The sequence below is a fragment of the Coturnix japonica genome, chromosome 2, assembly GCF_054131305.1.
Source record: "Coturnix japonica strain WE chromosome 2, WE-NBRP24, whole genome shotgun sequence".
In the NCBI taxonomy this organism is placed as follows: Eukaryota; Metazoa; Chordata; class Aves; order Galliformes; family Phasianidae; genus Coturnix; species Coturnix japonica.
The window spans coordinates 6,420,045-6,446,688 of NC_140664.1; the positions used below are offsets into that span (position 1 = coordinate 6,420,045).

Genomic DNA, 26,644 nt, shown 5'->3' on the forward strand with positions numbered 1-26,644 from the left:
AAACCACTGTCCATTGGGCCGTACAGGAGGCACCTGTACAGGCTGGGAGGAGTGGTCCTTGAGAGCAGCTTGGCAGAGAAAGACCTGGGGGTCCTGATGGACAAAAGACTCAACATGAGCCAGCAGTGCGCTCTGGCAGCCCGGAAAGCAAATGGGATCCTGGGCTCCATCAGGAGAGGGGTGGTCAGCAGGGATAGGGAGGTGATTGTCCCTCTCTACTCTGCTCTTGTGAGGCCCCATCTGTTGTACTGTGTCCAGGTGTGGAGCCCTCAGTACAAAAAAGACATGGAGATTTTGGAAAGGGTTGAGAGGAGAGCCACGAAGATGATCAGGGGGCTGGAGCACCTCCCCTATGAGGACAGGCTGAGGGAGTTGGGTTTGTTCAGCCTAGAGAAGAGAAGGTTGCGGGGTGACCTCATTGCAGCCTTTCAATACCTGAAGGGAACTTACTCCCAGGAGGGGAGTAAACTCTTCGAAAGGGCTGACAATAGCAGGACACGGGGAAATGGTTTTAAGTTAAAAGAGGGAAGCTTTAGGTTGGATGTTAGGGGGAAGTTCTTCACTAGGAGAGTGGTTAGGCCCTGGAACAGGCTGCCCAGGGAGGTTGTGGATGCCCCGTCCTTGGAGGTGCTCAAGACCAGGTTGGACGGGGCCCTGGGCAACCTGATCTAGTAAAGGTGTATGTTTGGTGGCCCTGCCAGGCAGGGGGGTTGGAACTACATGATCCTTGAGGTCCCTTCCCACCCAGCTCATTCTGTGACTCTGTGAGGCGGCTCCTCCCCTCTCTGAGCCGCGTGCGTACGTACGTACCTTCGTGCGTGCAAGAGGCGGGGACGGGGAGCAGCGCCCGCTTGGTGTAAGGGGGGGGGGGCGGGGATTGGTTGCCATGGCAGTGACGTCAAGGAGTGCCGGGGACAGGGAGCGGAGACACGGAAAAGGTCAAAGTAAAGGCGAGCAGGAGACGCGGCCGGGACGCGCGCTGGGGCGGCTCGGGACGGGACAGGCCGCGGCTCGGCCTCGTGAGCCGGGGAGGCGGCCTCAGGCTGTGGTTGCCGTGGGCGGGCAGGGCCGGGCGGGGCCAGGCGGCCGCTCCTCGCCCCCCTCTGGGCATCGGCCGCCGCATCCCCTGGCAGGTACGGGGGAGCGCTGAGGCGGAGGCGAGCAGCGGCCCGGCCGGCCTGGGCCTGCAGAACGGCGCTGCGGCCCATCACGGGAGCCGAGGGGAGGGCGGAGGGTCGGTATCCCCCGGTGGTGGCTCGGAGAGATGGGGAAGGTGCTGCTCGCCGCCCCTCGTTGTGCGTGGGGGTCTTCGGGCCCCGCGCTCCTAACCGTGACCTCCCCCAGAATGGGGGAGCTGGGGACCGCCCCGCACCCACAGCCCGCTGAGCTGGGAGGGGAGCGGAGGGTTTGGGTTTTGTTTTCTATCTGTGTGGATTATTATTGTTGTTATTAATATTTTTTGTGGGCTGACAGGACTGATTCCCCCCCGTCCTCCTTCTTTCCCCCTCCCCCCCCTTCCTTCTGCCCCCAGCTTTGCATAACTCTCCCGCTGTCCCTTCTTGCACTTTGCCCTTGCCTGGTGGTCTGTAGCACGATGGAGTAAAATTGTGAAGGACTCTTCTTTATTTGTTGTTTAGTGAAAGAGCTGTATCACAGACAAGCAGGCTGCATAATATTATATATTCTTATATTCCTGTATCTTTTCTTTTTTCCCTCACAGTGCTGGAGTAGGGTTGTGTGCTCTTACATGCCCCAGGGCACGGCTCTCTCTAGCAAACCCTGGAGTGAAGCTGCTATCAGCGTGCGGAGACTGAGTGCTACCGACAGGCCGTTGTCTCTTCGTGTTCAGAGTCATGCAGAGGGACAGGAGTGACTCAGTAATAGGAAGTATTAGTTGCACTGAGGCAAAACCAGGTGAAGTTATTACTTGGTTACTCTGTGACCTTGGGTCACTGTTCTGTATCAATCCCATGTTTTCTTATGAATCAGAAATAGTAGTGCTTTCCAAAAGCATACTGTGAATAAACACTAATGAGCCTGAAATGCTTATCAGCTGTAGTAACAACAGGTAGATAGTTGTGTTGTTTCTCTATTGTAGCATAGACACTACATCCAAGATTGTTTTGCTTGCAAGCTCTTCCTGTGGTAGTAACATTGCACAGAAGTAGACTCTTCCTTCAGAGGACACTTTATAGCTCATGATACTCTGTGATATGCAATGTTAGAATCAAGGAATGGCTTAGATTGGAAGGGCCCTTAAGGATCGTTGAGTTCCAGCCCCCTTCTGCAGGCTGTGTGAAGTCACATTTCATATTTATATGCAGAAAGTTTTCTAATATCCTTTTAAATAACCACCATTCTGCAGTACAAGTAGTTTTTTCTCCTGTTTTCTTAAAACAGCGCCACTACTGTTAAGGAAACCTAGTGAGTTTCTAATGTGGCTGCTTGTCTCTGGGTGAGGAGGTAGATCAAGGCTATTGGTATGGAACTGGAAGAGAGATGTTCCAGTGTGTCTGCTCACATCTTGGTGTGATCAAGGAATTACTTAGAACTGGTTTGTAGCTCTCTGTGCCACCACACAGCTATACTTGTGTAAGTACTGTTTATGAGGTACTGTCTTGAGGTGCCTCCATATTAGCAAGAAAATACTGAAGCAGGTGACAGTAAGTTCATAACAACAAGCTGAGCAGTTCGGGGAAACAGTCTTTTTATTCTCACATGATCTGTGTAGAAAATGAATTGCCTTAAGTATGGCGCTGGCAAACACTTCACTAGAGGAATCTGAAAACTCTGTAGGAGTTGCCTGGAGTGCTTCGTGCCGCTCTCGAGAACAGAGCTGCCACCGCCATAGCAGGTGAGCTGGAGCTGCTGCTCTCAGGAGTCAGCTGAGTTTTCCTCTGCAGTTTTGCTTTATGCAAATTGGAGCAGCTGCCTTGTTGTCTGGTGTTCTTTGAGTTTGTTTTTGTTTCTTTAGCTTGTTTGCTTTTCTGATCTATTCTGGAAGGATACACCACGAAGCAGCACTAACTGCCCGGTGTCTTTAAGTTTTGCTTCTGAGAGTAATTTGTTCTGTAGTTTTTATCGCTTGTCTGCTCAAGTTTGTTTGGAACTTCCATAGTGCTAAATAGGACAAGTGTTCTGTGTGAGGAGGAGGTGAGCACAACAGAAGACTTTTGTCTTCAGTTTTAACAACAAAACTGAAAGTTGCTCTGGCAAAATGGCAATTCATTGTTAATTCATGAGATGTAGGTGCCCTGGAAAAATCAAATACCAGTTTCATAGCTACCCTTAGGCATCTCTAATTTATGCAAGCAGGGCTCGCTGAGTAACTACTGAGTCTCATTGACCTTAGTAGGTTTGCAGAGGTCATGTTTTAACGCAGATAAGTTATGCTTGAACCATTTTCTCAGTAGGCATTAGGAGCAAGTGTTTGTGTACATAATTACATGCTTTTTTTCCACTCCTCCATTACAGTTTCTGTTTTTCTTTAGATTCTTGCTTGTAAGTACTACAGTAAATCCTAGAGTCTTTTTTTGTTTGTGCTTTTTCTTAATCTATCATCTTAATGTTAGTGAGGAATGTGAGTTTTTGAGGACAGCTTCTTTCTTGGCTTTCAGCACAGAGGTTTCACAGACCACCAGAAAGGCAGTTGTAGGATCAGGGGAACTTGGGGTGTGGGAAGCCAGAACAACCCAAATGTGTGCGAGTGACATCAGCGTTTTTCTGAGCCATTTATGCTGCTCACTTCTGTCGGTTCCCAGCAGTGCCTGTGTCTTATGTAAGCTCCCACTGTACATCCTGTCCTGCTGTTCTCATGCATGAAAATCATTGGCGTTATCTTACTGTACGTTTTGAGAGCAGAGCAGTTACTGGCTTCTCGTTGTCTCAAATGTCTGCATGCAAATCTCTCACAAGTGTGCTGGAGAGAGAGCCATGCCAAGAGCATGATACTGTCTTCATAGGAAACATCAGAGGGATAACTTGGAGTGAACGCAGCCTGTCCTCTGCTCTTTCTGGTAATAGGCACTATGAAGTAATGCAGCTACAGAGGTAATTGTACTTCTACAGTCTGCAGTCCTGATCTGTATCACGCGCAGATGGACCACTAATGCAGTTTTGATGGCTGGTGATAGAACAGACATAGAAAACGAAGGACTGTGGTTTCAACAAAAGCTTTAATAACGTTAGGACTAGAAGAGAGAGGCTTTTATATACTCTTACTGTGCACTGCTTGTTAGGGGTCTTGGAAAGAAACTCTGCCTTCAGGTGGACCGATGCTTTACTCTTGTTCCTGTAGTTATTTAGCGATGCATAATGGAGGTACTGTGAAACTGGAGCAAAGCTTTCATTACACGGTTTCAGAAACATTCCTTCAATTTCTTTTTTTTTTTTCTTTCTTGCTAAATCTGAAGTCATCAGGCATGAAATCCTTCAGTGATGTGATATCTGTTAACGCAGAGAAAGTAACTTGGCCACCTTGTTTAAACGCTACCTCGTGCTCCAGTTACAAAGTGAAGTTCCCTCTGCTTCTTCAATACTCTTGTCTCTTCTGTTTGTGCTCCTGCACTATGAAGGAGACAAGTTTCTGCTCCTCTGCTCTGGTGAATGTGCTTGCATGGCACTGTGGCTTGTTCTGGAGAGCTGTGTTTGAAGGGCTGTAGAGTTTGTTATAAGCGCTGATGGGAAAGGCTGACGGGCAGGAGAAGTGCACCTGGGTAGGAGTGCGTTTGTGGAAAGGCCTTGGAAGGAATGAAGGAATCTTTCTCGTGGCTTCCCAGTGTGATCCGTTCCACACTGCATGAAACAGTTCCTCATTGTGCTGGAGTGTGAGACTTAACCAGGAAACTGGGCATCTGAGGAGGAACAGGTGCAATGCTTTGACACTTAGAAGCCAAACAAATTCCTGAGTGAGCAGATCTTGCAGATTTTAAGGAAATTTATTGGCGAAACATCTAAGAAGGGCTTGAATTTTTGTTTTCAGTAAGGAATTGAATGATCTCTGCTGCCTTTATCACACATCTAAGAATGCAGTGGCTCTTTTTAGTGCTTTTGCTATTTTCTTGAGGAAATGGAAATATGTTTTAAAAGCATATGCAGGAAGGTGGACTTGCAGAAGTTGTAAAACCTTGTAAGAAAGCACCTGCACGTTGTGCACTTGGGATTCCATGGCATTATATTTTATTGCTTTATGGATGCTTACGTGACTATCAGAATCCACATCTATATTGTCCATATTCAGTAGTCTTTTCATCTTGTTCATGTGGACAGAATCTATTCAGGATGCTTAAATCTGCTAAAATATTTATAAGGAAGTTGGCCCTTGGAGGATGTTTCCCACAGGATGCAGTGGGTGTCAGGGCTAAAGGTCAGGGCAGACAAAGTGAAGTGAAGGCTCCCTTGGATTTATTTTCCTACTTTTTTTCTTTCTTTTTCTTCTTTTGAATGAAAAATCTCTCTGTAAAGAGGCATGGAACGTTTCTTTGCTACTTCCTACGTTTCCATACACTAAGAAGAGGGAACAGACCTGTAAATACTTAAGCCTTTTAATAAAACTTTTCTTCCTTTCTTTAGGAGAGCAGGAAAGAAAATAAAACCGACAACCCCAAATCAGTGCAGTTAATATATATTCATGGACTCTGAGCGTGGAAGTTCTGGGTGTAAATGAAAAGAGCCAGATGGAGTTTTGAGTGACTGTCATGTACGGCTTAAGAAACTCACATTCCTGATACTAATAAAAGGGCCAGATTGGAGCTACATAATTAATCCCAGTGTCCTTTTCAACACATGATAAGATTTGGCTACAGCAGTCCATAGAGCTAATGGAGACAACTGTCAGGTTCTACAAAGCAGTGGATTGTTTGCCTAAAATAAAAATACCTACGTGATTATTCTAGTACATATATTTGTATCTGCTGGCGATGGGTACTCATGTCCCAGTTCAAATGGAAGATAAATAGAGCTGATTTGCTCTTGAATCTCCTTTCTGCCTTGAGGATCCATGTAAATACATACGTGAGATATGGCTGTAAATAAATGATTCCTATTAAATATCTATCTTAGATGGGGAGTAAATGTTTTTTTATTTTTTTCTTTAGGAGTTAGGTAGCAAAACTTGCTCTCCTCTGGAGTCCATTTGAAAAGTAGTGACAGATGAATGCCAAGGAGCAATTCTGCAATCATGTTTATTCAGTGTGTGTATCAGTGACCTGGGAGAAGCGTGCAGGAAGGGGTAGAGCAGAAATGTTTCTGAGATGGCACAAAGTGTGTGTTGGAGGCAGACAGGAGGAGGAGTGGGCAGATGGCAGTCAGAACAAAACAGGTGAATAATCAGATTGGGAACAAGCTGAGTAGGCTGTGGAAGCACGTGTGGTGTTTGCAATTTTGGCTTAGTTACCATGATAGGGATTTAATTATTTTATGATCTATGCAAAAGAATGGTAAAAAAGAATCATGAGCTTGCCCCGTGTGTAGTGGTGGAAGCATGCCTGCTGTTGTGTGAGGGGGCCTGTGGGAGGAACAGAAAGGTCAGAGCCTTTGGGGCTGAAAGAACTTAAGGAAAAACAAAGCACAAAAGCCATTTGTTCTGTGTTAGAAACCTCACCTGTAAGTTTGTTTGGATTGTTTTGGTGTTAATGCTCTAAAATATTACTGCCTGGATACTACAGATATTCCTTGTTGTGAGAGGTTTTGCTGAAACAAACTAGAGATGGCAAGATGTGTTTGCGGTACTTTAACTAGATAAAAGAAGTTTTGTAACTGGTTTGGAGACTTTCTAGACTTGACAGCTACCCATTGTGTAGCTCTGTGATCTCTTCCAGATCATAGCTTGGAGGCAGTACTGGAGTGATGAAGAAAACAGGGATTGTAGTGATGAATGATTGATCCCTTAACCCTTAGCATTGTGTAGGTGTTATACTGAAAAAAAATCCACAGGTAGAAATGCTGTCCCTTCCCACTTTGCTTAAGAAAATTTAGGATATCACTTTGTTACTGTAATAACGAAGGCTATGATCTGTACAAAAGCTATTGAGATGCTGTTGGTGAGCATAGCAATAACTTGTCAAATCCATCTTTCCTCCTGTATATTTGTCTCAAAACATTCTTGCTTTGTTTCTTTTTTAGGGAGTTCAATAACTTGGGATAGCAGTGAGCTGCTCTAACTGGAGAACACCCTTCTAACCATGAAGGGGAACTGTTTTGTCTAAGGTAGTACTTAATAAGCAGAAGCACAACCCTTTTTCTAGTTTAAAACTTATTTGGCACGCATGAACTTGCTGCGCTTGAAATTACTCTTCCATAGTATCAGTATCCTTGTGTACTGTTGTTTTAAGATACCTCAGCCTGAGTGATGCTGGTAAAGAGCTCTACTGCGTGCGGAGGTTGAGGGAATTAAGGCTGTATTTCTGCGGAAGTGGCGGTTAGAAAGAGAAAGGAAAAAAGATGAATGTATTCACAAGGAGTGCCCTAGATAAGATTGCTTCCTGTTTGAGGATATGCTGAATCCTGTGGGAATGAGGCAGTTATACTACCAAAACACACTTCAGTTCTAATGTTTCATACTGAATCACTGCTATGTTATAAGTGGTATTAATTGAATTTATGAAAACTTTAGCATTCATATGACAAGTATATAGAAATCCGTTCACCTGAAACATCCTTTTGCAGTGTAAGAGCTGTGTGGAGAACAAATGAACACTTGAAGCTTAACATGAGTATAATGAATCAAATTGTCACGTGAAACTCAGAGGACTTCCTTCATCTATTCACTTCATTGTTTCCTTTGCAGATACAGCGCAGCTCAGCCAAATGCAAGGTTGTCATTGTTCTGATGTTCAGAGTGTTTCTAAATGTTGAAGATGGAGCTCTCCCTCCTCTTTGCTTTGTCTTACGCTGTTTAGTTTATTAATTGTTCAGTGCATTACACAGAGCATTTTTACTAGCAGAAGTCATGGTGTAAGTCCACAGTTTGGAGTAATTGGTGAGGTGCATTGTGATTGTGTTGATAACCTACAGAAAAGGCTCAAATTTGTACCTTCTGGAAACTGCTGTTTCCCAAAGCTGATGCTTGGCAACAGTAGATGCCCTGCTGACCTTTTGCAGCTTGGCAGAAAGTGCTTCTGAGTGTGTGAGCTTCCAGAGCTTATATCCCAGGGTACAGGCTGCTCAGGGCTGCTGGCTGGCACAGTGTGTTTCCATCAGAGTAAAATGGAGGTCACAGTTCAGTAAAGTATTATTTGGAAAAAGCCTGTGGAAGTACAATACATTAAAAACTCAGTTTTGGCATTGAAGTGAGTGATGACTTGTCTAGGTATTTAGCTGCTGTTACCTGGGATTTCTAAGATGTAGCTCAGCTGTTGGACCTGGAGAGGCCCTGTTTGCAGCAGTAGTCTCATGTCAGCTTTAACTTCAATTACCTTTTCGTTAAGTATATAAAGTTAAGATTGCTGCGAGTTCTTCATCATTGTTTCTTTTGTGTTCCTTTTGTCTTGTACTTTGTGGTCGTGAAAGCTGCTGCTTGTTCATGGCTTTTCCTGGAGATGGGCATCTTTGGGCCTAAAGGCTGTTGGTTTTTTCTTTCTATCTGTATTTACTCTGCTGAATGGTCCATATTTGACATGCGTCATTGCTTTGAATATATTCATACAACTTGCTTATCTACGATAGTATAACATGCTCTGCTAACCTCGTGTTTTCTGAGAGTACTTCCAGATGTTTATATATAAACCACATATGATATATTATTTGGGCTGCTGCTAAAACTTGATAATAACTGATCTGATCATATATAGACTGTGCTTGCAAATAAATATAATTTTCTCATTGTTTCCCTTCAATCTACTGCTTTTGGAGCTTTGGTTAGATTATTAGTTTGGGGATCTCATAGAATCACAGAATGGCTTAGGTTGGAAGGGACCTTAGGGGTCATCAAGCTCCAACCCTCTGCTGCAGGCAGGGCTGCCAACCTCTTTATGTATTACTAGACCATATGTCCTTATGTATTACTAGACCAGGCTGTCCAGGGCCCCATCCAGCCTGGCCTTGAACACCTCCAGGGATGGAGCATCTACAACTTCTCTAGGTGGATTTAGCTAGTAAAACTTCTTAGTTAACATTGCATTCACTTCTACAAAGATAACTAAACATTTTTTCTATGAAATTAGGTTAAGACAAGAATATATAGTGGACTCATTTCCAGGACTGGTTTTGGAGTACAAGTTATCCTAACACAGTGGTCTCCAGGATTTGTTTTCATAGGTTCTCTTGTCTTAGCTGCCAGATTTCTCTGTAGGCCAATGACACCATCCTTTTAATGCAGCACAATGGGAGAACTAAGCTGTCTGCTGGTGCATCAGGCACACTGGGGTGCATTCAGGTCACTGGGACACTGGGAGCATTCTGGTATTTGGGAAAGCAGTTCTGCAACCTGTCCCATGTTTGTCCTGTGTCAAGGGAACAGCACTTGAAGGAAAAATTAAGGGAAGTTGGGGTAACTCCTAGAGCTTCATGAAGGTTGGTCTGCTGTATCTGCAGGGTATCTAGCAGAATGGACAACTAAACAGCTTCTGAAGTTCAACACTTGAATCAGCTGTGAGATAGGACAGATATATAAGAGAGCCAAGCTTCCCCATACAACCAGACCTCTGCTGTGGTTCTTAAAGACTGTTAATCATTAATTAAACTGCACCAAGAGAGTTTTTATAAGTCAGCTACTTACGGAGAAAAGGTCAGAAGTAGTTTTAAGTCCATTTGTTGATGTATTATAAATGTACTGTTGTAGAAGTCTACTTAATAGTGTAGGCTGTTCATAGTATGCTGGTATGATAGGGTTAACACTCATTCAGGTGCATTTGAATTCTTCAGATTGAGAAGCAGATCACAAACTCCACGTGAAACTGACCTTCTAAGGCTGATTTCCTGGAGTAGTTTCATCTTATAGATGATTTTACTACTTCTCTATTGGGCTAATACAGTTTCTGCAGGCTGCTGCTTGAGGTGCAGCGGTTCTGTAAAACAAAGTGGGGATTTGGTCACTACAAAAGAAGAATAAAAGCAGTGGGTCTGTGTGAACTGAGCATGGCAGGAGTCCTATAAGGAGGTTTTGTTTTTCATGTAGGCACGTGGTTGTTGTTCATGTGTAAATATGTGGAAATGAGTTGGTATGGTTAAATTTACTCCACCTAATTTGTTTTCTTCTTAGTTTTGTGGTTCGTTTGTGTTGGAGAGAATTATTCTTTTTAATGACAGCTTTGTTCTCTAGGAAAGTGCACTTTAAATCTAGATAAAACCTAATTTATCATGTAGAACCTCAAGACTTAATGGTGTTTCTGTGTTAAATCTTGTGGGCAGACTTTACCACAGGCCTGTACCCTTCACCTAATGAAGTAATTATTGCTTGTCTGTTAATAACCAGCCGCCTTGGTTAGTGGATTTTGCAAATGCTTTTTAGGAATTTGATTGTTCAGAAATCTGTTGCACTGCCAAGTTCTCCAAGGGAGGTTTTGTGGTGGGCGCTGTAGATGCTTTGGAATACTGAGAAATATTTCTGTTTGGTTTTGTTGTTTTTGCTTGCCTTTTGCCTTTCTTTAAGGTCAGAATGCTGTCTGGACTGATCTGTACTATCTGTGTACCAGCAGGTGGAGCATTGGTAGCATGAAATGGGCTTCTGTCATGCTGTTCAGGTGACTGGGAGGAATACAGTTCCTTAGCATTATAGAATAGTGATCTCCACGGAGGTGGAAGCTGCTGACTCTGTTTGGTGTTAACATGTAGCGTTAACAAAAAATGCTGAAGGGCAATTTTCAGACTTGCAACTGGGGTGAATTTGAATGCAGAGAGCAAAAAGCAGCTTGGTGTTTCTCTGCTTTTTTTCCAAATGCCACTTATCTGCTGCAAGGTGTGGAACTATTGAAGCTACATCTAAATGACTGTGAAGCTTTTAAGGGAACAGTATTTTGGCAAATTTGTGGGGGTTTTGTTTGCTGCAGAGTCAGAGGAGGTTCATGTTGTGGTTTCGCAATTCACCTGCACAGATTTAAAGTTCTGCTATCACTAAAACAGACAGTCCTGCCTTACACAGTTGCTTCCTGCCAGAGCCAGGGACTGCCCTGCCAGCTGCCTGCAGAAAACTGGTCTTTTTTTTCCCCCTGACCAGGATTAGTTTGCAGCTAAATATAGTGGTTTGTCCCAGAAACTTGCATCATAATTTTTTTATCAAATTCCTGTAACAATGGAGGAAGCAAGAATCCTTCTGCTACTCTACATTTACTGCAGTCAATCTAAATCACCCTGAAATCACTGTGTAGGTACTATAGCAGTTTGTTCATGTCTTTGGAAAAAGGTCCCTTATGATATTGATGCCAGCCTAATGGTAATGATGGTAAACAAGATTAATTATCTCTGAGTGAAGTTCATATCACAGGGTCCTCTTTTGAGGTGCAACCAAGATCTCAACTGCCTGGAATTCTTGCGTTTATACATTACTCTGTATTTTTCAGACGTGCCCAGATATGAAGTGTTTGGGTTCTGTGACTTAAAGTTCAGCTAGTAAAAACAGTTTCAGGAGTGACTTTGGAATGACTTTACGTTGTCATCTGCGTAATACCTGTTGCTGTAAGTTGTATAGTGGCATTCTTTGTTGCCGATCATACTTTTTCTCATATATATATATACACACACACACACACATATATTTTCCTGTTTGGTTTGTTTGTTTCATATGAAAAGCAGGAAGAAAGAAGATGAATCTTCCTTCAATTCCCTTGGGGTACTTTGCCAGGATTGAAGTTGTGAATATTTTGTATCAGATCTCCCACATGAAGGAGACTACAAACTCAGTGTAGTAACGATTGCCTTTTCTTTTAGTAGTCCAACAGCTAGAAGTTATGTTGTTCCAAGTAAGGAAATATGACTCAAAATCAACAGATAACACTGCTGCATTTACAGGCTGGGAAGTCTGTTTTGCTGCTTTGAGTTAGAAACTGTATAAGGAGGTGGCTTGATGCTACAGCAAATGCTGTTTCAGAGGCTATGAGAGGAGTAATTTTCTAAAGGTATCTGTCAGATCTTTTGTGCAATTGACTTGAAAATATGAGGAAATATTTTCAAAATGAACTGTTCAGGCAGTGGGTTGCATCTCTTTCTGGTTACTGTCGTTAAATCCTGATTTTTGGATTTTCTGGGAGCAACTTGGTAAAAAAAAATCTTACATTGTGAAAATAAATGCTTTAAGAGTTGTCGATTTTTATTTTGTTTTCCTGATGTATCATTTTTTGTTTTGCTTTTGAGATTGATGCTTGAATGGATGCTGTGATGTTGTGCTGCCCTTGTGTGGGCTGCTCCCTTTGGGGATAGCAGGCTGTGTACGTGTACTTAAAAGAATGGGCCTCTTGGTTATTATTGCAAAACAAAACATTTTTAGTGCCTCACACTTAAGATGTCCGTGACTTGCATGCTTGCTGGGTTGTTTATTTTCTTCGAGTGATTCAAAAGTTGTATGTATTCTGCTGGGAGCAGGGTTAAGATTTTGAGTTTTGTACAGATCATTTCCCTGTCTGATGCCCTTCAAGGTTTAAGTGTGATGGAGGAGTTGAGCTTGCACTTCACACCATAAGGAAAACAAGTTGTTGCTGCACTGCCCTTCCACCAAAGTGCTTCCTTCAGATTCTTCTTACTAAAATTGTCCCCATGAGAATTTATCGTATTTACAACTACTAATTTGAAAGGGATGAAATATGTTTACATGGGACTGCCTGTAAAACTACTGTATTGTATCCCCTTGAGATCTCTTGGTGGCCTGGCCCAACCTGTTATTTCCTTACCAGCTTCTCTAGCAATAGAATAACATAATGTTGTCTTAATTGTGCTGATCTTATCGGAACATCCAAATGTTCCTTTGGTCAGCAGAGGTCATTGGTGTACTTTGCAGTATTGACGACTCACTGGAGTTCTCTGTTTGTTTCCAGCAGTGTTGCAGAGGACTACTTATGGCAGCTGGTATCACCAGAGAGTTATAATCTCTAATGGGTGTGAACAGTCATTAAACGAAGCATTCAAAATGTGCTATTATTTTGGAGTGTGCTACATCAGACTGGGCTGATAGTCAAAAAAAGGGAGGGGGGGGATGTGAAGAGAAGATAGCCCAACAACTGGGTTGTGTAGCTTCTCTGGTCTTGATTTCTATTTATTTATTTTAGGGAAGGTTTTTCCGTTCACTCTTAACCATTTTTGAGCCAGCAAGGCAGGAAGGGCTTCAGTGTTTTAAGGAACTTCCTAATGGACTTTCTTGCTTTAAGATATAAAAATCTACTTTCAGTTGAACTTACGAGTAAAGCTCTTCTGATATTATTCCAAGCTGATTCCATCTGTTAAAGGTATCCTGTATCCTAAGTCTTGTCAAGTCCTAGGGTTGTTTTTGCCCTCCAATGTCTGCCTTCTGCACCCTTTAAAAGAAATGATCAGATTAATTTCTTCATATTGAGTGGTGTGAACTTCCTTTGTGTGTTCCAGGTTGAGTGGAAGACGTAGATGATCCTCCAAAGAAATTTGTGTAAAGAAAAGAATAATTCAGCACCTCTGAAGAGGTAATACTACCATGAGAACAAGGAAGGGCATCAGCTATTTATGTGACCTCCGAGCTAATATGTAGGATGTATTTGTATTTCTCTTTAATTTGGAGATCCAGCTATTCATCTTGTGTTCAGTGCTCTTTGATTCATCTCCCCTGCTGAGCAAGCAAAAATGGCAGAGCATATATGGCTATCCATTATATAGCAACAATCTGTTAGAGGCCTGATCTCAGAGAAAACAAAAACATAGCTAAGGATGCTAATACTCTTTCTTCCTTTTTCTGTTCTGCTTGCAGGTAAGCCTACTGGTGGGGGGGTTTTATGAGGGTAATACATTATGATAAATGGTTAGTGACAGATAGATTTTTGTTTTTTACTTAGCTTACTTCTGAAGCAAAATGATCTGGATTAGCTGCTTCCTACCCCCTGAGGTGGCTGCAGAACTTCTCAGGTTACTTAAATTAAAGACTTAATTTGGCTCAGTAACTTACTCTATCAGGTTGAGAGCCAAGAAGGTGTTTTATAAATACATGATTTCTTCATGCTGAGCAGTGTTGTTCAGCCAGAGGGAAGAGGAAACTCTGGGGGGAGTCTTTAATTGCTGCTTTCAGTTAGCTAATGGATCATGACAAGAAACCAGATCATTCTTGTTGTTGCACAGCAGAAGGGCAAGAAATGCTGGACATAAGATGCAGCCAAGGAAATTCCAGTTAGGTATAAGGCAAAAAAAAAAAAAAAAAAGTTAGGCCTGTGGCTACTCAGACATGAGACTGGATTGGGAATGGAGGCTATGAAATCTTTGCTTGGGGATGCTCAGATTTTGAGTGGAAGAGACTGTGCTTTGAGCAGGGAGTTTGCTGTAGGCGATTTCCAGAGGGTCACACAGAAGTCATTTTCACTGTAAGATATTTGTGGTTTCCATTTGGTGACTAGTTCAAGATTTTTCTTCACCAGGAAGGCTTATTGTTGTTCTAAGCTTTCTTTCTGATTTTCTACAATAATCACTTCTCGTGTCTATTTTGTTCAAATTATGCTCACTAGAGTCAGAATGGTGTCTGTGGAGGCAGTGCTTTTGTAAAGCATCTATTAACTGAAGGGCTCTGTCCTCGAGCTTGTTAGATTGTAGTAATTCTCTCTGATGCAGTTCTAGATTTATAGACAATTATTTTTTAACCTAGTAAACCTCCGTTCTTTAAAACAAGTGAATCACGAGGCAGAGTGTGGAGGACAGCTTATTTTCTTGCTTAGTCACAGGAGACTAAACTTAGTTTGATTCTAACAGCTCCTTGAGATATGCAGAGCAACTGGGTGGATGCTGTCCTTAATCAGGATCTGAACTTTATTTTGGCTCACACAATCATTGATTTGTTGTTTATTGTCCTGCTTTGGGAAGATTAGAAAAGTATTTTATGATAAAAGAATTTATTTGTTTGGCTTTCCAGAATGGTTATGTATGACATTTACATCCTCACTGAAATCTGGTCTTAGATACATTAACAGTGTACTATTTGTACATGTTCCCATATATTCTTAAAATGTGAGATGCTTTTTTTTCCTGACAGCTCAATTTAAAAATTCTTTTTATTTCTTACACAGTGAAACTATCAGTTTTAACGTTTGCACTCCTGTATATATTTATATATATTTCTAGTATTTGAAGAGAGCTTATAAGCAGAAAGGAGAGTGACTTTTTACATGGTCTGTTAGTGACAGCTCAAGGGAGAATGGCTTTAAACTAAACGAGGGGAGATTTAGGTTAGATGTTAGGAAAAAAATTCCTTTTTCAGCAGATGGTGGGGCACAGGAACAGACTGCCCACAAAAGTTGTGGTGACCCCATCCTGGAGGTGTTCAAGGCTGAGCTGGATGGCGCCCTGGGCAGCTTGATCTGGTGGGTAGCAACCCTGCCCATGGTGTAGAGTTGGAGCTTGGTGAGCTTTGAGGTTCCTTCTAATGTAAGCCATTCTGTGATTATAAGAAGCAGAGTGCATGGTTTCCTGAAAATATACAGGAAATGCAGTTCTAAAACTACTTACGTGCACTTCCTACTTGATTGTAATTCATCGTGCACTGTAAACTTTTAATGCTAAAGTGAACTCTTTGTGGCTGTTAAAAGATCAGTCTTCCCCTACACTTAGGACAGGCTGTAATCTATCTGAATCTGTGTGACACTAATGCTGTTGAAATTGACTCGGACTATGTGAGAGCTGAAAGCTGTGGCACTTTAAATACAGTGCTGATTCAGGCAGTGTTTTACTCAGGGTAAATAACTTGATGTCTAATATTCAGTTATGTTCTGGTCAATAGACATGACTTAAAATAATTGGAGCATTAGCGAGGATCTGCTTTAACTAACTGAGACTTCGAATTCATTGAGTAATTATAAACATGTAGATCATGCAATGAGGGTGTCTTAAGATGTGGGAAGAAGCTCTCTTCAGCTTCCTTGTTCACCTTCATCTTCCTTTCCCTTCTTGCTTTCCTTCTTCCCATCTTGTTTCACTTTCTGGTGCAGTTCAAGCTCAGTATGACCACAAGTAACGCTACATTCATTGTTGTTCTTCAGCAAATAGAGCTAATAGCATTAATGGGAGCCAGCAATCAATGTTCTTCAGTTTGCAGTGACGTTAGAATAAGTCCTGCTGCTGTGCTTTTAAGCTTTAGCGGAGTTAAAGGACAGAAGAGCCTTTAACAAAAGCTGGAGTGCGCTGTCTTTTTATATTTGCTTGTAAAAAGTAAAACTGTTCAGGAGATAAAGCAGAAGATGCTTTATCTTCAGTTTTCATAGGACTTCTATAAAAGTTCAATCCTTCAAAAGCGTAGCTGCATGAAACTATGCTGCAGATACTTCTTAATACTGTATTTGGATGGAGCTGAAAATTTCACTCCTATGATCACGTTGTTAGATGTTGTGCTGGGATCGATAGCTGAGAGTTGGATAAAACAGCAGGAGGCTTCACTGTCACTCACATTGGTTGTTTTGCAATGGTTTGAGTGTTAAAATGAAGCTGAAGGGAGTGTCCTTTCTTTAGGCAGGTGACATTGTGGTAACCTTCATTAATTCCTCAAGAAGCAAGTGTTAAAGGAGAGCAGCATAAGAAATGGTTCACTGCAGCACAATGCTTAGCAGCCTAATTAGTCGAATACCATGTGCCTACCTCTGCATGAAATAACCCATTTCTTCACAAAGTAAAATAGGAATTTTCAGTTTTGCAACAGCCCGAAGAGGCCTTTGTTGCAAATGTCCATTGGCTTTTTAACTATTTATTCTCAAATAATGAAGGTCAGCACGGTATCCATAGAGACTGCATGCAGCTTCCTCGTTAGTCTTGGCAAACTCCTGCAATAACTACACTCGCTTACTACTAACAAGTGTTCACACTGCATTTATTGGAAAACAGTATGGGATTGATTTTCTGTAACTGAGAAATGTTGAACAAGTGATTTTTCTTCTTTAAGCTCTGTTAGAATTTCCCCTTACGTGTTGCCTTGGAGGCCTGAACAACCTCAGAACAAGCAACTTTAAATTGCAGGAGTCTGCATATTTCCTGGAAACAGAGAACTTCTTACTGGCTGAGCCTTTTTGTTTCTGAAACCATAAAGAATGATAAACAAGGATAAATGGGTCTGCTTAGTCCTGTTAGTAAAAGGAGAGTTTTTCTGCTATGAACTAGAATATAAAGGCATTAAAGTGTTATATGAATACAATGAAACCAGAATGATAGGATTTAAAAAAAAAAAATAACCTCATAGACTCTCCATTACTTTCTTCTTCTTTTTTTTTTTTTTTTTTCTTTAACAAAGAATGGGAGAATTTTTGCATCACCATAACACTCCTGAAGTCTTGTGGGATTTCTGGTTCTGTTGCTGAAGGGGGGAAGTAAAATGGTTCCATCCAGGGGCTGTTACGGTTTTATTCCCACCCAGACCCTTTTACTACTTACCCCAAAATATAGATAGACAGGGAGAGAGTAACAGAGCCTTGATCTGATCAGTTACTGCAATGCTGAGAAATACACATAGTTTTTCAGAATTCCGCCAGGTCTGTTCACAGAATCGTAGGGGTTGGAAGTTCCCCTCTCAGTCTTCTTTTCTGAAGGCTAAACAGACCCAGTTCACTTAGCCTTTCTTCATAGGGGAGATGCTCCAGGCCCTTCACAATCTTAGTGGCCCTCTGCTGGACTCTTTCCAAGAGATCCCTGTCTTTTTTTGTACTGGGGTGCCCAGAACTGTACACATTACTCCAGATGAGGCCTTACCAGGCAGAGTAGAGGGGCAGGATCACCTCCCTCAACCTGCTGCCCACGCTCTTTTTAATGCACCCCAGTATGTCACTGGCCTTTTGGCCATGAGGGCTCACTGCTGGCTCATGGCCAACCTGTGTTCCTCCAGGACACCCAAGTCTCTCTCTGCAGAGCTCCTCTCCTCTGTTTCTAAGATTTCCTTCATTATGATCATGTTTTCCTGTATTTTTTTTGTTTAACTTTGTACATGCATATTTTGAAACATACCTAACTCTGAAAGAGTAGGTAGGACGGATGCCCAGAATGGAAGGTAATGAAGTTATAGGAAAGTAAAACACATAAATTTATTATACGTGTATACATAAATGTATTTGAACCCAACGAGGTTTAAAAACGTGTATTTAAGAATTGAGGATGTATATTCTTATGTCTTGCGTTTAGAAACATTAAATGTATCTTAAATGTAGAATTGTGGTGGTTTTGTATCAATGCATGTGTTAAATGAATCTGAAAATGAGGTGTTCTTCAGAATTAGTTGAATGGTAATTGATTGGAATGCCATAGAAATGAGTCATAAATTATTTTCTCTTCCCCCCTCCCCTAAAGGTGACCGACTGCTTTGTGCTGCTGGACAGCTGCAGTGATGTGTAGTAGTCTGTTGCTGTAAACATCCCCGACTGGAAGCTGTAGCAGCTCGAGCTTTCAGTCAGATGTTTGCTGCACCTGGCTATACCTGGACAGCACCTGGAGGAAAAGATGTCATAAACCTGCATGCGTGGATACGTATCTAGTAGTTTCTATAGACACACTGAACTGCCTCCAAGTGAGTTAACTTGATTTTTATTAATATTGCTAGTATGATTGATTACGAGCTAATCTGTAACAGGGTGCAGATACCAAAGGTATTGCATATAAGTTATTCAGAACTGAATTCTCTGCTGCTCCACGGTGTGAGCTACAGAACTATGCTCCTCTGGAATGTAACAGCAAGAGGTGTTTAATTTCTTGTACAAATAAACATAAAACTGACCTTATGAACTAACTTTTTTAATGGTGACTTGCTTATTAAGATGTAGAAAAATGATCGATATTATTGAATACTCAGCAAATATTTTATTTGCTATGCCTTGCTATTTCTTCCTGAGACTTCATGTTCAGCCTCTCCTTTGAGTGGGTGCTGCTCTCACTGTTTGTAAGCAGGGTGTTAACCAAGGCCAAAATAAAGATTAAAAAAAAATCACTCAGGATGTATTTTTGTAGTTAAACAGTGCCAAACGTATACAGTTGTTCATGGTACAGTCTGCTTGCTTTGTACCATCATTAACAAAGCTCACTTTTCACATAAAAAACAGCTTTTGAAAGTACTTCTTCAGAGTTCTCTTCACTAATTCTCAACTTAATCAGTTCATTGAGAACAGCAGTCAACAAAACAACTTCAGTACTTTCCACTTTTCTCAGTGAGGGATGTAGGAGGTGTGTTCTGCAGATGTAATTTCCTGGGCCTTGTCTGGGACTTCTTTTCTCCTGTTTCTGTTTAGTTCTTTATTTGTAAAGGTTGGGAGCAGAATAGCATAAATGAGTTGTTTGGGTAGTAAGCAGTGCTGCATTAGCTTAGCTTTCCAGTCTTTCTCCTCTGGAAATGTTAGCTTTATATTCCTGGACATTCAAAAGGTGAATTTGATGTTCAGTTTATTTGATAGTATGACAGTGTAGATTAAAAGGGTTAGCTAGATCTAACTTTGCTACAGGAATTCTGTAGAAGGTGATGTGCAAAGATATAAATATTTGGAAAAATGCAACTTCTGATTTCTTTAAAAACTCTGAGGATTCCTTAGGTCTGGAAAGGATGGATTACAAGTATTGCAGAGGCAATGATTCTCAACAAGATCATGAATAGCCACCAGTGAACTGAGGGCAGCCATTCTTCTGGGCAGTTGTATGGCTGTAAATGCAGAGCTGCTGCGGCGTGGGTCACCTGTGTGCTGGCGCAGCAGTGTGTGGTAATCAAAGGTTCTGAGCTTACTGATAGCGCTGCTGCAATGATCTACTTCCAGAGTAGTTCACACACAATCCCTATTAAAAAACATGTTCTCCTAAATGTGATGTTTGGCTCATGTACATCTTCAAATTAGAAAGAGAAACATAAGCAGGTTTTACAGATATATATATTTTTAAAGAGAGCACAAGTGCTAGTCAGTTTTCCAGATGTTCTTTGCTGAAAATGCCTGGCATTCCCTAGTTTTACATACTACTTGGACTTAGAAGAAATGAAGTGCTGTCTGTTAACATTCTTTACCCAGTGATCAAAGTGGATGTTATCCTGTAGTTAATCTTGTAGTCGTTTTTGTTAGTGCTGTCTTAGCCTTTTCACAAGCCAGATAAGAGTAGTCATGTGCACTTCATCAGCTCAGTCTTGTGGAGTTTTATTTATGTGCTGGTATCTAATAGCCATACTCAAAGACAGCCATCATACTTCTTTACATGAAAGCCAGCTGAAGCGGTTTGTAACTATGGGAAATAAATAAAGCCACACTGCATTTTTGATGGGAGTTTTCTTGTGAAGAGTTTGAAAAGCCAGGATCTCTGCTTTCTGCACGTGAAATACAAGCTTATGAACATCTGAACGGATCTCAAACATTTCTGCTTGCAATTGAAGAAGTTGGAGTCTTTACAGATGTTGTGTGTTTACGCAGTGATTTAAGTGGAATCATTGAATTTTAGGAATGGAAGAGGCAGATTTGACATGTCAGCCTGATCATCAGCAAAGCTAATTACTTCATATTGTTAATGTGATGACTGCAACTATTGCTTATGATAGAAGGAGACGTAAATCAGTTTCTTGTGTTTTATGATGCAGTAACATCATAGTGCAGGCAGATACCTAAAGGAGGAGGTTGCTAGTCCAGAGGCTGGCAATGAAGTTGTGAATGTGCTGCTATTTTTGGATGACTGTCATGCCTAGCACAAGTGGGAATGGACATGTAGATGTTTGGAAGTGGAAGATAGAGTGGAATACTATGATCCCTGCTTGCTGAGCAAGTGGATTACTTATGAAGATACATGTTTAGAGTCTAAATTTGTTGCCTCTGGTTTTCCTCCTAGTGGCTTTTATGACCATTTAAAAGCAACACATCAACGTGCTGGCCTGCATGAAGATCTCCCCTTGCTGTGAACTTGCAGCTGCGTTTACTAGAAATGCTTGAGCTCGTGGGTTTTTTTTTTCTTCATACAAAGAACCAACTGTTAAGAGTTCAGAAGGCTTCCACCAGCCTCTGTGTATGAGGAGAAATCTGCATCTGTGGTTCCTTCTCCACAATAAATCTGCAAAACACCTGCTCAGACAAGAGCTTTAAGAAGGCTGATGGAGTTTATGAAGTGTTCCTGGATTGCTGTTATTCAAGGCTTTAGATGCTAAGTAAGCTGCACATTTAAAATCTAAAGTGTTGAAGCTTAATTGATAGCGTTCTGTTCTCTCACCATTAAAATGACTCATCCTTCTGAGTAACAATCTGCGTGGAGAAAACTGAGAAGGTTGAAACAACAGTTTGTTGAAAGCAGTTTTAGAATGGGAGTTAGTTTAGGAAAATGTAGTGCAACTAGGAAAGCAAGCAAAGGTAGCAATAAAAGCTGAAAAATTCAGCATGTAAAGGAAACTGCTGAAATGTTTGGTGCCCCAGGAGTATTTTTACACAAAGCATTTGAGAGGGACATCCTTGAGGACTGTTGTCTGCCTTGTACCACCCTGTTGATGTCACATATATATTTTTGGTGTTCAGTATTAATTCTGATAATGATTTGAGGTTTCTAGAAGGTGCCTACTCTGAGCATCAAGAGTCTTGGCAGGTAAGTGCAACAGTGTTACTGAACTCCAGCAGATGTGAGAATGGATTTATTCTGTGGGTTTTTTCCTGTTATCTCCATAGAATTAGAGACTGTGCTAATATATTACCATGTCCTGATATTTATAAGGTTAAATGTTAAAAAGGAGCGCTCCAACTTCATGTCAGTAAGGTTTAATAACTGTTGCAAATGCCTTCTGAGTAGCATAAGCTGTAGCACACACGGTGTATTGAAATATGTCTGTGCCGATTCATTTTCGGATATCTTGAAAGCCAATGCTGTATTTATATTGTTAAGCTAACTTTTAGTTCCTGTAAACATCCTACACTCAGCTATAACAAGTGGTAGGGCTGGGAGGTGGATGTTTACTTCAACTGACTTGGAAAGGCAGCTTTCCTGAATGATCAAGTGACATTTTGGCAAGAACGGAATGCTATATTTCAGTAGAATCCAAATAAGCCAATTGTACTGTAATTACTCTTCTTTCTGTGGAAGTATTGAATATCTGTAAATGTCTTAATGCGTCATTACTGTAAAGAAGTTTTAACTGCTAAAATGTGTATCGTTTTTATTGCAAATAAACTGTGATCCTGTGTCTTTGTCTTGAAAAGTACATTGTGGTGTCCTCAGCTCATCCAGCTTACACTCTAGACAGGAATATAACCAGAATCTATTACTGGATGTAAACTGGACAATTTGCAGTAGCCATTTCTTATTTATGATCAACTTCTTCAGTGTCAGAAAGAGTGGATATGTTGGATGATGATAAATAAAGAGAAATAATGATATAAAATATTTTCAGTGGTAGAGCTATATAGATTTAACAATGCTGATGGGTTTGGTATCTAACAGAATGAGAAGTATCTTGCTTTGATGAAGAACATGGGAAGGAGATGATCTTTAGCTTTCCATTTCACTCATTTTACATTGTCTCGTGTCAGGATCCCATTCCTATTGGTGGTGGATGATGTATTGTTAAATGAAATAGAGCTCCGGCATTTTGAGAATAGAAAATAGTATGTTTGTTTAACCATTCCAAAAAAAAGAGCTCAAGAACAGTTTTGTTCAGGCAGAAGAATGAAGGACATGGGATGCATTGTTGGGACGTATAACCTGCTTTCCTGGGGATCCCTTTGAAAATGCATTTCCTTTAGTATTAGGCTGTGACTCCTGATACGTGATGTATTTCCTACCTGAGGCAAACAGGTAAAAATCACGTATTACTGTGTATGTGAATGCATAGTTTAAAACCCTTTTTTTCGTGTGTTTTTGAGCTGATGTCACCTGCTCAGTTGGTGCAGACCTCTGAGTTTTCCAGTTGAGGTGATCTGGGGAAGCCTTAGGGATGTGAGTTGTCCTCTTTAGAAGAGATATTGCGATGAAGGGGAAGCTTACCTGCAGAACAGTCTGCATCTCTTTGTGTTTTATTCTTCAGTTAAATGCCACATGACACCACTGATTTCACTCCATTGCTAATGGAGATGTTTCTTTCCATCTGCAGCGGCTGGCATGACGTGCAGCCATGCCGATGTAGCCGTGGCATAGAGCAGTAGGGTTGGACAGCAAGAAGGAATCCTCAAATCAACATTACCACCAGTCCAAAGGTGCAAAGACTCCTTTCAGCAAGCACCATTTGTCTGGAAATAAGAGATATTGTGGGGGTAGTGAGTAAGCAGTGTGAGCAGACTGGGTGTGGGTGTGTATGTGGGGTCTCAGTGGGTTTAAATGAGATGTAAAATTCTTGTTACAAATAGGTACAATAGGGTAGGTACGCAGTCTTAGTGGTTTTATTAAAGGAAAATTGTGTCTTTTTGACATGTCTATTAAAATACAGGAGAAAAATGTTAAGTGGTGGAATTGGTGAACGACCTGTTGAAAGTTTAAGATTTAATATATGCCTTTTGGGAGTATTTGCAGCAGTCTGAATTCTGTAGCGGTCAGGGAAACAGCTGAAGTGTAGCGCTTCCTTGGATAAATGCATGTTAGACAGCAGCGATACTCATGCTGAAGGATTCCAAGTAGGTTGGCTGCTCCTCAAGGAGACGGCCTGCTCTGAAAGAGCAGCGGGACCGATAGCATGGAAGGAGAGCTCTGAAGGTAAGCCAAACTCGTGTATTTGTTCCTTTTTTGTTTTGGCTTCAGGAGAGGATTCAGTAACTGACTGGACGTGTGCATCCTTGCTTGTACAGCTTTGCTGCATGTGCTGGTGTGAAAAGCAGCTGTTGGTTAACACTCGCCATTCTGGTTTGCACTAAAGGGCAACAAAAAGTCAGACTTCTAATCTAGAATCTAAAGATTCTAAGCACAGCACCACCAAACGTAACACTTCTGAAGCACAGAAAGGAAAGGCTGCAGTGTGTATGATTTATACGATGGTCTGGAAGTTCTGCTTAGATATGTTGGCAAAGGTAAGTCGTGTAGCATAGGTCATCTCATAACCTCGAAGAACACAGGCACAGATAATGCATTTTTTGTTAATTTTGAAAACGCGTGTTTACTCTCCTGTGTGATTCTTCCTGAATTTGTTTTCCTGATGGTGAAAATCCAAACTTATTTCAATAAAAGGATGTTGATATCGATTGTTCTTGTCTGTTTTGTTCGCTGAGGTTGTTCTTCCATTAATTGTTGTTCTCCTAACCAGCTATGCCAGTTCTGGCCAGCTTCATCCATGTTTTAAAGCTTCTCTGTGCAAAGTTAATAACTACTTAATATTCCATGTGATCCTATAGTAATTGAGTGTCAGCAGTGGGAGTCTTAACTCTGATGTGGGAGTCTGTTCAGACAGTCTGGGAATGCATGCTGTCAGCTCAAGTCTGTCACCCATAACGTGTGTGTTTGAGGGAGGAGAGCCTAGCCCAAGAAAGCAATGCATGGGCTCTGCATGCCCCATGAAGGAAATGCAGTTTTATGTCAGCTGGGATCATTTGTTATCTGATAGCATCTCTTTCTCGAGAGAAATAATTTCCTGTAAGCAATGTGGCTTTATCTAAGGCATCTGCCAGTTTAATAATGTGAAAAATTATTTTCCCAAACATTGCACAAGCCTTATCTCCCTGACAGCAAGAAAGGGAGGTGGCGAGGATGAAAGATGCCTTGTGAACTGAACTCTGTTTAACTTAAGGTTATGGAAAACTTGCTGGCAGTGTATACTTTGAATGCAGGACTTAGTGCAGTTTTTAAACCCACTTTCCCCAATATTGATGAACTAGCAGGACTGACTTGTACCAGGTAGTAGGAAATATGTCTCACAGTTAGAATCTAGAGGTTGTGATGGCTAATTAACAAGATTTTAGAGCTAGTTTGGGGGATGTTAGTAAACATTCTTTTTTTAAGACTCAAATAGGTTGTTTGCATCACCCATTAGAAAGCGTTCAGAAGATGCTTAACTTCGGCTGAAGTAACTGTTCCACATTTTCAGTAACTGGACAAAGTCCTGCTGTCTGTAAGGGAGTTATGCATAAATGGAGTTTATACTTAACAACCCTATGTATGCAAAGCTGGAGGACACTGGAGGTTAAACAGAGATATGTGGGACAGCTTTCTTTGCCAGTTTCCATAGTACGTAAATGCTGTTTATGGACAGTAAGCATAGGAAGGGATTATTCAGTGAGCAGTATTTGAACATGTAGAGCACAGGTCCGGAAGTGCTTGTGAGGTTCTGTACCATTTGATTCTTCTATAGGGGACAGCTATCTACTGATGATTACATCTCCCACCAGTAAATATGCTTAAATCTATGGCTGTGGCCTCCTCCTGCTGGAAAACAAAGCAAACTTTTGTGAGGTATAAGTGTTAATTCTGCAGGTTATTGCTTTTATTTCTATTATTTCAATGTGTTATATTTATCATATGGAGTATTACATGGACACTACATTAAATTATGTACTAGGCTGCAGTGCATCAAGATGGGAAGGAACTTCTTAACAGTGAGGGTGATGGAGCATTGGAACAGGCTGTGGATTCTCCTTCTCTGTAGGTATTCAACTCTTAGCTTTGAAAACGGTGAAGTGCTGAACTTCCCTGTTTGGTTTGCTTGTTTGTTTGAGCTGCTATAGAAAATCAGGTAAATGAGGTCACGCTATAATCGTAGAGCCACGGAATAGCTCAGTTTGGAAGGGACCCACGGATCACTGAGCCCAACCAAAGAAATGGCTTCCAGAGCCTGGTCTCGGTGATAGCTCACATCTATTCATTAGATTTGTTGATTGTTTTCATTGCAGAATAACAGTACAGGTTGACGAGTTACTTGTTATTCACCAGTTGTGTCTGAAGGCCGCGTTCTTGATTCTGTTACATCTGGATGACCTCATGGATTCCTCAATGTCTCCCTTTATTTCTCATTAATATCCGTGAGACCAGGAGCAGGCTTGGATCAGAATGTAACTGGAAGAACTAAATCAGTGTAGATGTAACATCATATGAAGCACATGCAATGTGCACATAACTACTTAAAGTGGGTTTAACTGTAAAGATCTGCAAAATTCACAGCTAAAATATGTCCGGGATGACTCATTTATTAAAATAAAACCCCCAAACCCTTGATGTGATGTACTGATGAAAGTAGACTGAGCAGATGGTTTACATGGACCGTACTCCACGTATTATGCAACTGTGCTGTTCTTTCAGGGAAAGATAAATGGGGCGGAAAGATAAATAGCTACCTTTAAAGCTGAGCTTCCATTTACTGCCTCAGCAGAAAAAGTCCACGAGAACACTCCATAAATAGGAGAAATATTCAGGTGTGTGAGCACAGGTGTAAGCACAGAATTTGAGTGTGAAACGTAGGCTGGCAAAAGAGACAACAGTGTTGCTTCCTGGCCTTGGGAAGCACACAGGAGCTTTGCTGTTGACCTCAAGGAGACTGAACTTTCTGCAGCACTTACAGAACTATGGCCCATTATAGCGCAGCCATATTGTATTGACAACAGGACTTGTTGCAATTCAAGGAATACCAGGCTGAAAAATATCTTATTTACAGCTCTTCCCTTTCTCCTTC

The 26,644-nt window shown here is 41.4% G+C and overlaps 1 long non-coding RNA gene across 4 annotated transcripts; it reads left to right on the top strand.

Annotated features, from left to right (window-relative positions):
- Window positions 1–36: 36 nt before the first annotated feature.
- On the top strand, window positions 37–24,227 carry LOC107310571 (uncharacterized). 4 transcript variants are annotated; one of them, XR_014942392.1, is made up of 4 exons: window positions 37–938; window positions 1,721–1,914; window positions 5,572–13,580; window positions 18,415–24,227. It is a non-coding gene; the product is annotated as an uncharacterized LOC107310571 (long non-coding RNA). The 4 variants fall into 4 exon arrangements; XR_014942391.1 differs by having other exon boundaries at window positions 37–1,914; XR_004306294.2 differs by having other exon boundaries at window positions 1,721–13,580.
- Window positions 24,228–26,644: the final 2,417 nt, after the last annotated feature.